The sequence below is a fragment of the Dipodomys merriami genome, unplaced genomic scaffold (genome assembly GCF_024711535.1).
Source record: "Dipodomys merriami isolate MVZ:Mamm:240054 unplaced genomic scaffold, mDipMer1.0.p SCAF_3, whole genome shotgun sequence".
NCBI lineage: Eukaryota > Metazoa > Chordata > Mammalia > Rodentia > Heteromyidae > Dipodomys > Dipodomys merriami.
In genome coordinates, this window is record NW_027204492.1 from 106,603,009 (window position 1) to 106,615,948 (window position 12,940).

A 12,940-nucleotide genomic window follows, 5' to 3' on the forward strand; every position below is an offset into this window, starting at 1 on the left:
TGAAGTGCTTATGCATTGTTATGATGGTAGTAGCAGGGTTATTTTTTTTACCTTCTCCTTTTTAGTAACAAGGGGGCAATTGGAAGTGGAAATCTTTTCATTATGGCTTTGCAAATAGCTTTATTAAGGGAGATCCCAGTTTGAAGCAAGTAACTCTCAATGGGGAGGCCTCAGATGATGTTTTTGTGCCAGTCCTGGGACTTGAACTCAGGGCCTGGGCACTCTCCCTGAGCTTCTGTGCTCAAAGCTAGCTCCACTTACAGCTTTTTGTGGTTAAATGGAGATAAGGGTCTCTTGGACTTTTCCCGCCTGGGCTGGCTTTGCACTGCAATCCTCAGATCTCAGCCTCCTGAGTAGCTAAGACTGCCTGCCTAGGATGGTTTTGATGGTTTGGAGAGGGTGGCTTTGGCAGATCCATTGCCTTGTGAAACCAACAGGCTGTGAGCATGGGATGCTGGTCACTTACAGTTTGAGGGCGTGGCCATGCTCTGGGAAAAACTTTGGTGCACTCTGAGAGCGTCCTAGCAGTGGGAGGGCTGAGAAGGCTTTGCTGGCCTGAGCGCAGGTGCAGGAGCATCTATGCCTGCACTTGTTGCAGCTTTTGGCTGGATTCCAAAAGAAAAGCTGCCCAGGAGCCAGACCAATCCCAAGGAAAGGCATTCATGGCAGAGGATGGGAACAAGCACTCTGTAGACTTTAGGAGAAAAGTTGCTTTAGTTAGGCCATGACTAGACAGTCAGGTTGCGAGAATGGCAGCTTTACACGTTTTAACTTAGAGTTTTACATTGTTGTTGGTTTTTCCAACATCAAACCAGTGGAAGAGGAGAGACTGTCTCCCTTAAGTTTTCCTGGCTGTGCCTTCACTGCCTCCCGTCCCTTGAGGATCTGTGAGTTGAATCTGTCCTTCCCACTTCCACTCCCTCAGCCTGAACCTCTGTGCCCAGCCCCTCTCAACCCTCCTCATTTTATCCACCGTGGAGCTGCACAAATTCAGATGCCTGCTCCCTTATCCCTCTCCACCCCGCACTCCTCCCACGCCAGCCACCAACTCAGAGTATCTTGGCAAGGGCTTAAGGATTTGTATTTTAGAAAGCTTTCCAGCAGACTAACACACAGACATGGTGGGAAATCCTTACATCCTTCATCAAATCCTATTTGTTTTGCCTCCTGAATCTCTCAGAGGATGGTCTCCTGCTCCATTCCCACCATTGCAGATTTGTCTCTAAAGCTCAGAAGTTGATGACGGAAACAACCTCCTAAGTCATTGTTTTCTTCTGTCTTACATCTACCCTCCATGCCACTACCATGTTTATTTTTCTGTAACTCAAATCCAAACCTGTCTTCCTTCTGCTTAAATTCCTCCCATGGCCCCCTTGGGAATGGGCCATAGAGCCTGTCGACTTCTTAGATGATGACAAAGCAGTGCTTTGCATCCTATACAGGATGGGGTGCAGCTTATTTTACAACAATGGAAGAGTTAGAAGCAGTTGCAAATATAGTTCAAGTTTCCAGGTGTCTCTCACCTAGCTTTCCCTACCGATCACATCTTATATAACCAGGAAACTGACTTCGGTACAAGACTATCAACGCCAGGCCTTATTTGGATTTCCTAAGTTTTTATATGGCTTTCTTGTCTGTGTATGTGGAATGCTGTAATGTTTTATCACGTGAGCTTAGTGAAGTTTTAAAACAAGCTTTTGTCTCCAGCAGTGGAGTGAGTCTCAAGTGATTCTAGATTTGAATCTTGAGGTGAGCTTCTAAACAGTAGCCACGATTGGGCCCCTGGCTTTAGTCTAGCATTGCTCCAACTTGAATGTATACACAAAGCAACTGGAGTTCTGGTGACGCTGCAGATTCTGATTCAGTAGATTTGTATATGACCAATGTCTTGGGGGATGCAGTTGCTGTCAGTCTGCGGGCCACGTTTGGTTTTAGGCCCAATGGAACGAGAGTTCATGCTTGTGAGGTCTGACAAAGTATATTTGAGTTCCCCTAGTGAGTCTAACATGTAGCCACAGTTGAGAACCACTGAATTTATGATGTGATTTGAAGGTCACACCATCTCAACTGTGTTTAAGCAATTCTAAGTCATTTCAGTCTCTTCTGATGAGCTATTCAACTGCCAAAAGAAAAGAAAAATAAGTTAAGAATCCTTCCCTCAGTAGCCAGTGTGATTTCTCTCAATTTGCTTCACTTCCACTTCAAGTTCTTCTTTATGTTTTTGCCTACCTTGAAATGATTGAGGAGAGACTGACTCTGTTTCATACTCAAATTCCATGAAAGAGATCACTTCTACATCACAACCTAATCTCATCTTCCTTTGTCCATTGGTCTCTGAGCCACACATATTAGGATGTTCCCTTTCTTTAGTACTTGACAAGATTCACTTTCAATTGTTGACCTTGTTTTCTATTTTGCAGAGAGAACCTAAAGACATCAGATGGAAATTACCCTCAACTTGCTGCTACCATATCCATACAAATACCCACATTTACACCATCTCCTTCCTTCTTTCTAAAGTCAACTCCTTTCGTTAGGTTCCAGCTTTCCTTTCCTTCTGAGCAGCTTATCCTCTTCTTCCACGTTCGTAAACACTTTGTACTAATGCTTTTTTTCCTAAGAGCTTTGAAATATACATTTATATCCCCCTTATTTTACCAAGGCCTCATTAATACTATAACCCCTTCGAACTTTTACCACACCTCCCATCTTTTATATTTGTTGTCTCCAGGTACATCTCAAAAAATTAGCTGTTGCCAGGTGTGAGGGCACATATCTGTAATACCAGTAGTTGGGCGGCTGAGGCAGGAGGATTCTGCCTTCCAGGCCAGCTAGGAGTACATAGGGAGACTGGGACAAAAACAACAACAAAACGAATTCCTGCCTGTTAACTTAATTTCCACACATCTCATTCACTTACACACCATTTCTGTCTAGACTCTATCCCAAAGCTTAACTAAAACTCAACAAGATAAATCCAGTAGCTCCTTTCCAATCTTCCTTAATTTTTCAGCAGATAAATGATCAAATCAGTAAATCAAAATCAAAGGAGGAATCTGAGATGATTGAGCACATTGCAATTTCCATGGGATTCTGGTAGGTTCCACCAGATTTTTAACTTTTGACTTGGAGGTTGTACTCAGGACCTCATGTTCACCACACAGGTACTCTACAACTTGAGCCGTGCCCCTAACCCTATTTGCTTTAGTTATTTTTGAGATAGGGCCTTGTGTTTGACTGGAGCCAGCCTGGACTGCTATCCTCCAATTTATGCTTCCTCTGTAGTAGGGATGACAAACATGCACCGCAATGCCTAGCTATTGGTTGAGAAGGGGGTCTCAATAATTTTTTGCCTGGGTTGTCCTTGAACCTTGATCTCCCGATCTTTGCCTGAGTAGCTAGGATTATGAGCATGAACCACTGTGCCTGGGTTGGGCAGGTTTTCTTTATTGCTTTCCTCTCTATGTGCCTGGCAAACAAAGACATTCAGTAAAGACCTGTATCCTTCCTCTCTTGGATGACAAATTCCATCACCCAACGCTTCTCTCTTCCTTCATCTTTCCACCTAGTGTTCTCAGTTTCCAGTCTACCTTTGACTATTTATAAATATGGTCCAAGATACTGTCTCTGGAACTTCTGATCTTGTCACATCAGAATCAATTTTTATGGGCAATGAATTCCATTTCCATGGTTTGACTCCTAACCTTTATGCTGACCAATCTCCAGTTCACATCAACACCTCCCCTCTTTTTCCAAACTCCAGATCTGAAATTCCATCTGCCTCCTGAAGATTTGCAAATACAGGCTATGGCAGTATTTCAACTGGTGTAAATCCAACAGCTGAATCTTTTCCTCCAAATTTGTTCTTCCACCTGTTTCCTGTTATGGCTAACAGCATCACCCTCATTCTATTCACCCAGGTGGGAAACTTCGAAGCCAAAATTACCCTTTCTCCATAGTTTCCTCCAGATTCAAGGAACCTCAGCTCTTATTGACTGCATCTCTCTAGTTGGGGGCTAGGCATTTTAGAATATGCCCTAATTTTCATTAGCCCCTCCCCTCTCTGTCATACACACACACACATATACACACACACCTAAAATGTGTCCATATCAAGTAATTTTGAGAAATGTAAACTGGACAGAATTAAATAGATTTCTTTACAGGTAAGAACATTCAGTATGATAATGTACATTTAATATAGGGACTCAATATGGGGAGACCATGTGTACTGAATGCACACACCAGGCTGCATATCCTGATATAGCATCAAGGGAGCTTTCCTAGAACACATCTTATAAGACAGTGGTCTAATCTTACTCCTTCCTTCCTCTACAGTTACCCTATTCCAAGCTTTTTGTTTATAGAATTACAGAAGTTTCCTGGGTGGAGGAGGGGGGTCTCCTTGCCTACAATGTCTTGGTTATGCAATTTAAGTTATATATTTTTATAAAGCTATCCTTAGAAAAGTCTGAACATGATACTTCCCAGAGCAGGTCATCCATATTCTTATTTACTGTCTGTTATTCATTCTATCAACCACTGAAAGAGAGAAGTTGAGATCTCCAGTTGGAACCATGGATTTGCCTATTTTTCCTTTCACTTCTGTTGTTAGGTATGTCTGTGTTTAAAGCTTTTGCACCTCTCTATGAAATTGGTGCCTTTACTAATCTGTAATGCCCTTCATGGTAATTTTATTAATTCTGATGTTAGTTCTGGCTGAAATTAATATAGATAGCTACTTGAGCTGTCTTTTAGTTAATATTAACATGGCTTGTCTTTTGACTCATGTTTTTAAAGTGAGTTTTCTTTAGACAGCATGGTCTTATTTCATAATTCACATTTAAGTCAACTTATTGATATAGATTAATAATCAATTGGAAAAAGCGTCTTACGAAGATGTTCCTTATAGGGGAACAAAAGTAGCAGAAAAATATAAACGAGTGGAGTAGATCATTATAATGTATATTAATAGATACTGATTACAATTGTTCTATTACATTTTCCTTGCTTTTCTTTTATTGACTGCTCCAATTTTTAATCAAGCATTTATTGCCTCTCTTAGTAGATCAATTATATTTTTGAAAAAATATTTACAGCTGGTGCTTGTGGCTCATGCCTGTAATCCCACCTACTCAGGAGGCTGAGGTGTGCGGATTGCCGTTGGAAGGCAGCCCGGGCAGGAAAGTCTGTGACACTCTTTTATCTCCAATTAAGCAACAAAAAACCTGAAAGTGGAGCTGTGGCTTGAGTGGTAGAGTGTTAGCCTTGAGAAAAAAAGAAGTTCAAGTACAGTGCCCAGGCCCAGAGTCCAGGCCCCATGGACATATACACGCACGCGTGCACACACACACACATTTAGTGGTTATCCTAGCACTCATAATACACATTTAAACTTCATGTAAGCTCACCTTTAAATAAAATTATGTAGCTTCATATGTAGTGCCCTCAAAATAAAACATTCCCATTTTCTTCCTCAGATTCCTTCTTATATGGCTGCCATTCTAGACTTATCCATGTTATACTATTCAGTTATATTCTTGTTTGAAAGTAATCGTTATCTTGGAGATCCATTAAGAATAGGAAAAGATTTATGTTTTTCTGTCAGTCGTGGGGCTTGAACTTGGGGCCTGAGAGCTCTTTTTGCTCAAAGCCAGCACTCTACCACTTTGAGCCATAGCACTACTTCCAAATTTTTTTAAATGATTTTAAATGGATTTTTGGAGCTAGGAGTCAGAATAGGAGCTTGCCCCGCTGCTCCACGCATCGACCTGGTATTGCAGTACTTCCAGGAATGGTGCACCTCCTTCCAAATAAAAAAAATTTTTTTAATAAAATTTTAATGAACATTCCCTTATTCTTTCCTCAACACTCTTACATAGATCTGAGTTTCTGACCTATGTCATTTACCTTCTGCCTGGACAACTTTTTTGCTAACCTTTCTTGCTGATGATAAATTCAGTTTTTGTCGGCAAAAGTCTCTATATGCCCTTCACGTTGAAACACGATTCCTGGGATATTCACTTTTAAGGTGGTATTTTTTTTCTTTCAATAATTTAAATATTTTACTGCATTTCTTTCTTCTTCTTCTTCTTTCTCTTCTTCCTCCCCCTTCTCTCCTCCTTCTCCTCCTTTCTCTTTTTTCTTTCAGCTGGTCCTGGGGTTTGAAATCATGACCTGGCACTGTCCCTGAGCTTTTGTGCTCAATGCTAGAGCTCTACCACTTGAGCCACAGCTCTACTTTTGGCTTTTTTTGTGTGCTTAATTGTAGATAAGAGTCTCACATACTTTCCTATCTTGGCTGGCTTTGAACTGAGATCCTCAGATTTCAACCTCCTGACTAGCTAGGATTCCAAGCATGTGCCACTGGTGCCAGTTCTTGTCCAGTAATTCTAACACCCATATCTAAGTCTAGTTTTGAGACTATATTCTTTTCCCCTAAGCATACCTTTTGATTTCCCCCACCCTCAGTTTGCCTTTATTGGGTAATAGGAACTGAGATAAATAAGACTTTGTATTGAGGATTTAGGTTAGTCTACGTGTCAGGGATGCCTTTAATGGTTGTTGTAGCTATAGGTACTCTAGGCTTCCAATTCTTCCATTATCTTTGTTTTTGTCTCTCCTCTTCACTTTGAGCTCCCTTACACATTCTTGGTCTCTTGTTCTTTGAGCTATAATCCACTATTATTACATCAGAGCCTTGTTGATGTGGTGGTAAAGTGTGAGATGGGGAAATGCTATGTAATCTTCCAAATAAATGTACCTTTTAGTGGGTTTGTGCCTTAGGCTTGTGATGTTCTTAAGGATTTCTCCACTTGAATCCCAGACCCTTGTTGATAACCCCTAAGGTAGGCTAACAGGAGGGCCAAAGGGGGCTGAAATAGGGAAGAACCGAAGATAAAATTTCAGAACTGTGCTCTGGCTCGCTACCCTGGAGAGACTACCTTTGTTATGATGACTAGGTCGAGTTTTGTTATGATAGTATTTGTGATATCCTTTCCTCAGAGGATGAGATTGAGACCCCTTAGAGATACTGAGTGACTTAAAGAAGGACACTTGAATAGCTCCTAGTCTCAAGACACAAAACTTCCACTTCAGGAGCAATGCTTATTCCACCAGGCCAAAATTGGTAATTATTGAACTTCTTCATTTCTCCCTAACATCACTGACATCAAACAGTAGTTAAGAATGAACATTAGTTGCCAGAACTTTCTCTGTGGACACCTTACCTCTGGCAATTGATAAAGACTTTCTCCTTGACAGAATTCTCCCTATTGCACCTTTGGGTTTTCTTCCTTTCTTTTTATTTATTTCTTTAGTTGTGGGGCTTGAACTCTAGGCCTGGGCACTGTCCCTGAACTCTTCAGCTCAAGGTAAGCACTGTACCACTTGAGCCACAGTGCCACTTCCAGCCAGGGCCTCATGCATGCAAGGCAAGCACTCTACCGTTGAGCCACCTTCCCAGCCCCACTGAAGGGAAGTGTCTACAAAGGCAAATAGCAGATAACCCAGTGTGGGAAGTTTTGAAAGAAAGAAATCTTCAGCAATCAGATATGTGATGATAGCAATACCTGCCTGGTGTGAGTGGCTGTGTATGTGTGTGCACACATGTGTAATCTCTTTTCTTCCATCTTGGAATGTATTTTCCTTTATTTAGTCCCCTGACAGAATGTTAGCACCTGGACACAGGCAGCAGAGGCAGACCACTGTGTCCGACCTATCTGTTTAATATAAACTTCAAGTATTCAGACTTATGTAATATCCTTTGCACAATAGTTATTTCAGTATCATTCAGAATGAACTGCCAAACAAATAGCTTTTGTAACCCATTTCTATTGTACAGGACAAAACTACCTGTTTAATTACTAGGATGTTTCGTAGCAGCACTCTGAAACTGGCTTGTGGATTAGCAGAAACAACATTAGTTGGAAAATTCTATCAGGCTTCATCCTAGGCCTACTGATTCTGAAACTCCGGAGGTAGAGCCCAGTTTGTGTCTGGAGAAGCCTTTCGGGGGTTAATCACTCAAGTTTAAGTGCTACTGTTTTTAGCTTATGAAAGCAACTAAACAGCACTGAATATTCAGTCCATATAAAGGTTCAGCCAGGTCCTTTGAATGCACTGATTGACTGCTTTACTGAGAGTTTGGTTCACAGACCAACAGCATCAGCATGTCTGGGAGCTTATTAAAAGTGCAGAATCTCATGCCTGCTGCCCAAACCTACTGAATTGGATTCTATATGTTCTTAGACATTCCCAGGAAATTCAAAAGCATATTCAAACTTGAGAAGCATTGCCAAGCCTCATTTGAATGGAAGCTATATTTTGTTGTGTTTTATTTTGCATGTACTGGAGACTGAACTGAGAATTCTTGAAAGGCAAGCACTCCATCAATTGAACTACACTCTAGTCCATTTGACTTCAGTTATTTTTCAGGTATAGTCTCGAGTTTGTGTTTGGGGCCTGCCTCTGACTGTGAGCCTCCTCTCTTGGCCTCCTGTACAACTTAGATTACACTCCTGCACCACTATGCCCAATGTTTTGATTTTGAGATCAGCCTAGCTAACTTTGCTCTGGCTGGCCTTGAACTCTTGATCCTCCTACTCTACCCCGAGAGTAGCTGGGACTGTAGGCCTTTGTCATCACACTCAGATGGACTAATTTTATTTGGAGAGATTAGACATAGAGAAGTAGGTAGGAAAAATAATCTTCTTCAGTGGATTTGATCTTGAGCCTAATTATTGATTTTTTAGAAGCCTATAGTAAGAAATTTTGAAAAGGACTAGATGGGTAGGGGAGTGGGCTGAACTAAATGATCAAAATCTCAAGTCAGCAAAATTTTTTTACAGACATTTCAGTTTCAAAGAGCTTTACAATGATCACTTTGGCTGGTTCTCCTGATCTCTGGCAATTCTGACAACACTTTCCTTTGAAGTGCTTACAGATTGACTTATGTGGGCAAAGGTTCCCAGGGAAACACTGTAGTCATGTAAATTAAGTGAGAGGAGAATTCTCAACCCTCTCACTTAAATTGCTGGAGCTCTTCCTTTGGCATGCTGCTGCAGAGTGGTGAAGAGAACCTTGAAGCCAGAGCTGTTCATTCCAAAGGCACTTCCGGATGTGTGTGTGTGGTGGAGGGGGGAGGGGACTGAAGGCTTCCCTTGTTAGCAAAACCCTTTTAGGCGTGAAGATGAGGTTCTGAACCCAGAGAAACAGACTTGATGAGCTAGAATGCAAAACACCCAGCCCCAGAGTCAGCTCTGCTTTTCTAAGAACTGGCTGCTGGAGGAGGAGCGGTGTGCTCAGAAGTAGATGAATCCAGTCATCTATAAGGACTCCGATAGAGTAAAGGCCACAAATTGACAACTTTAGTATGGAGAATGTAGATTGATCACCAATTGTTGGCTGTTAGATCAAAGAAAAAAAGTCTACACGTGCATTTACTTAATAGGCAATCATCACAACAAAAGAGCTGCACCTATGAGAAAAGACCAGTCAGCTTCAAAGCAAGAGTCATACTGATAACATACCCTTTAGAAGGCTGTGTTTATACAGTGCTTCTTATCCTATTGTGTCCTTACCTTAAATGGATGAGGAGATGTGATTTTTGTCCAGGGCAAAGGAGGAACCTGCTTCTCAAGATGGCTAGCGACTTGTCCAACATCACATATTTAGAAGAGCTGAAAAGTGAGGTGGTTTCTTGACTCCAAATCCAATGTTCTGTCCAACTCAGCTAAATTTGGTACTCAAAAGTGTGGTCTGCTGGCTAATAGTGACCACAATCCCTAAGAACTTGTGAGAAATACTGACTTGTGGATCCCAACTAAGGCTCAATCCAAATCTGTCCTTTAAAAAAGAGGCCCAGGAGAAAAAGCCAACCAATCAAACCTCATGACATTAAGGCAATACATTTCACAAAGATATTTTGAGAATTTATCTTGACAGCTCTATGTCAGAGAATCATTTTTCCCCCTTGTGGTCATTGTAAGAATTGACAAGGCAGCAGGAGAACTTTATGGAGTAAGCTAAAGGATATTCACTTTCTAAGCTAAATTTTAATATTCTAGTGTCACTGACAGAGATATGCTGATTTTATACCAGTACTTTCTTTTTTACCTGTAGGGTGTGGAAAGCCTGGTCTGTTGGCCATATAAGGCCCCTAATTAAAATAATTTGATCATGATGGGCCAGGCATGTATGTTTCTCATTTACTTCTCATAAGTGTACCCCAGCCAGCTGTATTAATAATTCTGTATGGCTTTTGAATGTTAATATAAATTTCTAAATAGCTCTTGTCAGGAAAAACTTTCCCTGACCTGTACCTGTTAACTTCAGGTTACCTCAGACTCAGTCTTAAGAACAGAGGTAGGCCAGGTGCCAGTGGCTCATGCCTGTAATCCTAGCTACTCAGGAGGCTGAGATCTGAGGATCACGGTTCAAAGCCAGCCCGGGCAAGAAAAGCCATGAAACTCTTATCTCCAATAAACCACTAGAAAACTGAAAGTGGTGCTGTAGCTCAAGTGGTAGAGCGCTAGCCTTGAGCTGAAGAGTACAGGGATAGCACCCAGGCCCAGAGTTCAAGCCCCACAACTGACAAAAAAAAAAAAAAGAAGAACAGGGATATATAACATCAGAGCTAGTAATCTGTTGAATATTGTGGCTTTGATTGGGAAAATCATCTATCCTCATTTTATTTTGGTCAGTCATGAGGCTAGAATTTAGGAACTGGACACTGTCCCTAAGCTCTTTTGCTCAAGACTAGCACTCTACCACTTTGAGCTACAGCTCTACTTCTGGTTTTCTAGTGGTTAATTGGAGATGAGTCTCATGAACTTTCTAGCTAGGGCTGGCTTTGAACCACAATCCTCAGATCTCAGCCTCCTGAGTAACTAGGATTACAGGCATGAGTCACCAGTGCCTAGCTTATCCTCATTTAAATAATGTACTTAATTTTTGCAATTTGGCATAGGTGTGGCCTATGTTCTGAGACTTTACTTGAAGCAAAAGAAGATATATGTAGTGTGGAGAGCCGACTTCCCGCATACTTGCTAAGACATGTAGAGTCCTTGACCTTCTAACAAGGGAATGGACTTCTCCATGGGGACTAAGATCGAGTTTATGCCTTCCCTAACTGTACTTAAACCAGAAGAGATGATCAGGTACTTGGTTTCCTAAGAATTTTTCCTTATCTAAAGTAAATGCCAGTAGATCTGGGAAAAGAATGAATGCTTATCAACAACTTTGAAACCAAGAGGTGTCAAGGGTGAAAAATGAAGATAGATCTAACGAAATCTCATGGTCATGCTACCATACCAAAATGTATTTGGCCCAAATCAGTCAATACAGAGGGAGAGCACATTTCCCATCCTCTAAGCAGTCAACCAGCAACAATTTGTTAAATCCTTGCTGCACACTACACATTATGCTCGAGTCTAGGAGTGAGTAATTTAGCATTATCGGATGTCTTTCTGCCCTGAAAAAGTGCCCAATCTTGCTTGAGAGAAACGGTCACATGACAATACAGAAATCATACAAGCGTTAAAGAATGCGGATGTGTTGAGGGCATGGCTCAGGTGGTGGAGTATTTGCCTAGCAACCCTGAGGCTGAGCTCCAACCCCAGTATCACCAAAAAAAAAAAAAAAAAAAAGGAAAAAAAGAAGAATGGGATGTGAGTGTGAGCCAAGTAGATTCCAGGGAGAGAAGCCATTCATGTGAGAAAGCCTCATAAAGAGGAGCCATGTGAACTGACCTTAAAAGGAAGAGAGAGGACATTCTAGGGAGAAGAGTAGATGCGTGATGGAGGCCGATAGACTTCTATATTCATAAATAAGAGGGGCTGGATATGTGCTATTCAAATGCAGAAGCTCAGTATCTAAAACCATAGATCCTGGTGAGGTCGTAGCTCTGTTTGGTTCCTATCAAACTCAAGAATAGCTAAACAGCGCCACTATTTCATGATAGTAAACTTCATAGAGATGAGGTCACAACCATTTACGGAGTAGATGGCTAGCCTCTAGGAACTGAACCCGAAGTCCCCGATCTCTGGCTGGATATAAGGCCCTTAGGACAAATGCTGTTAGGGTTCTCTTGCCTCAATCCTCTCAACTCATATTTCTACATGTACAGGGTTCTGCTTGACACTTAACAACCAACATTCTGGTTGTAGGGAAAGATTCACATATGGAAAGGCATGTGATTTATTGCCCCCACACCCAGCTACATTGGCTAGAAGCCAGGAACAGATATCCAGCTTCTTCACACAATGCAGATTGCTCAGACACATTCTACAATGTCTCCCAGAATCCCCCACTGAGAATGAGCCATGGCTGTCCACAGTAGATGCTTGCTGGCTAATGCTCCTGCTTCCTCCTATTCCCCAGTTGAGCTCTCGTTCTCCTATGTGTATTTTCCGATCTCATTTTCCAAGATAACTGCTTTACACTCAACAAATCCTCATCTTGACTGTACTCTGAGCCCACCACTTACAGTGGAAGACCTAACAATGGAGATATTTTAATAAAATACCAGAAAATCAGATTCTCAGGAGGATTTCTTAGAGAACAAGAAGATAAAAATAACTTCTCTATTCCCTCATTGCTTCCTTTTGTTCAAAACAGGAATACTGAAGTTGAAGACACGGACATATTATGACATGTTATTCAGGGCTTCCCATATGAAATAACAACTCATGTTGATTTCCTCCCCCCCCCCTTTGTCTTTTAAAGGTTAGAGATTACTCACCTCCCCTGCTGGTCATTAAATCAGTCTGGCAGGAATCCTCAGTAGTTTTGTGGCCTTCCGGGTACGTGGTGGAGACACAGGCCTGCTGTAGACAGGTCTGCTTGCTGTGATGTACTACCAAGCAGGTGACTTCAAAGGTCTGCCTTAAGCCTATCTCCAGTATCACTTGGGGCTCACACTGAGCCCCAAAGTCAGGGA

General features: G+C 41.7%; 1 protein-coding gene and 1 pseudogene across 1 annotated transcript in view; one reads left to right on the forward strand and one right to left on the reverse strand.

Moving 5' to 3' along the window:
- The window catches only part of Ptchd1 (patched domain containing 1), a 57,160-nt gene that overhangs the window by 37,620 nt on the left and 6,600 nt on the right, over positions 1 to 12,940 (reverse strand). The gene's annotated exons all lie outside the window — the stretch shown is intronic.
- Positions 5,693 to 5,808, forward strand: LOC138840580 (U2 spliceosomal RNA; annotated as a pseudogene).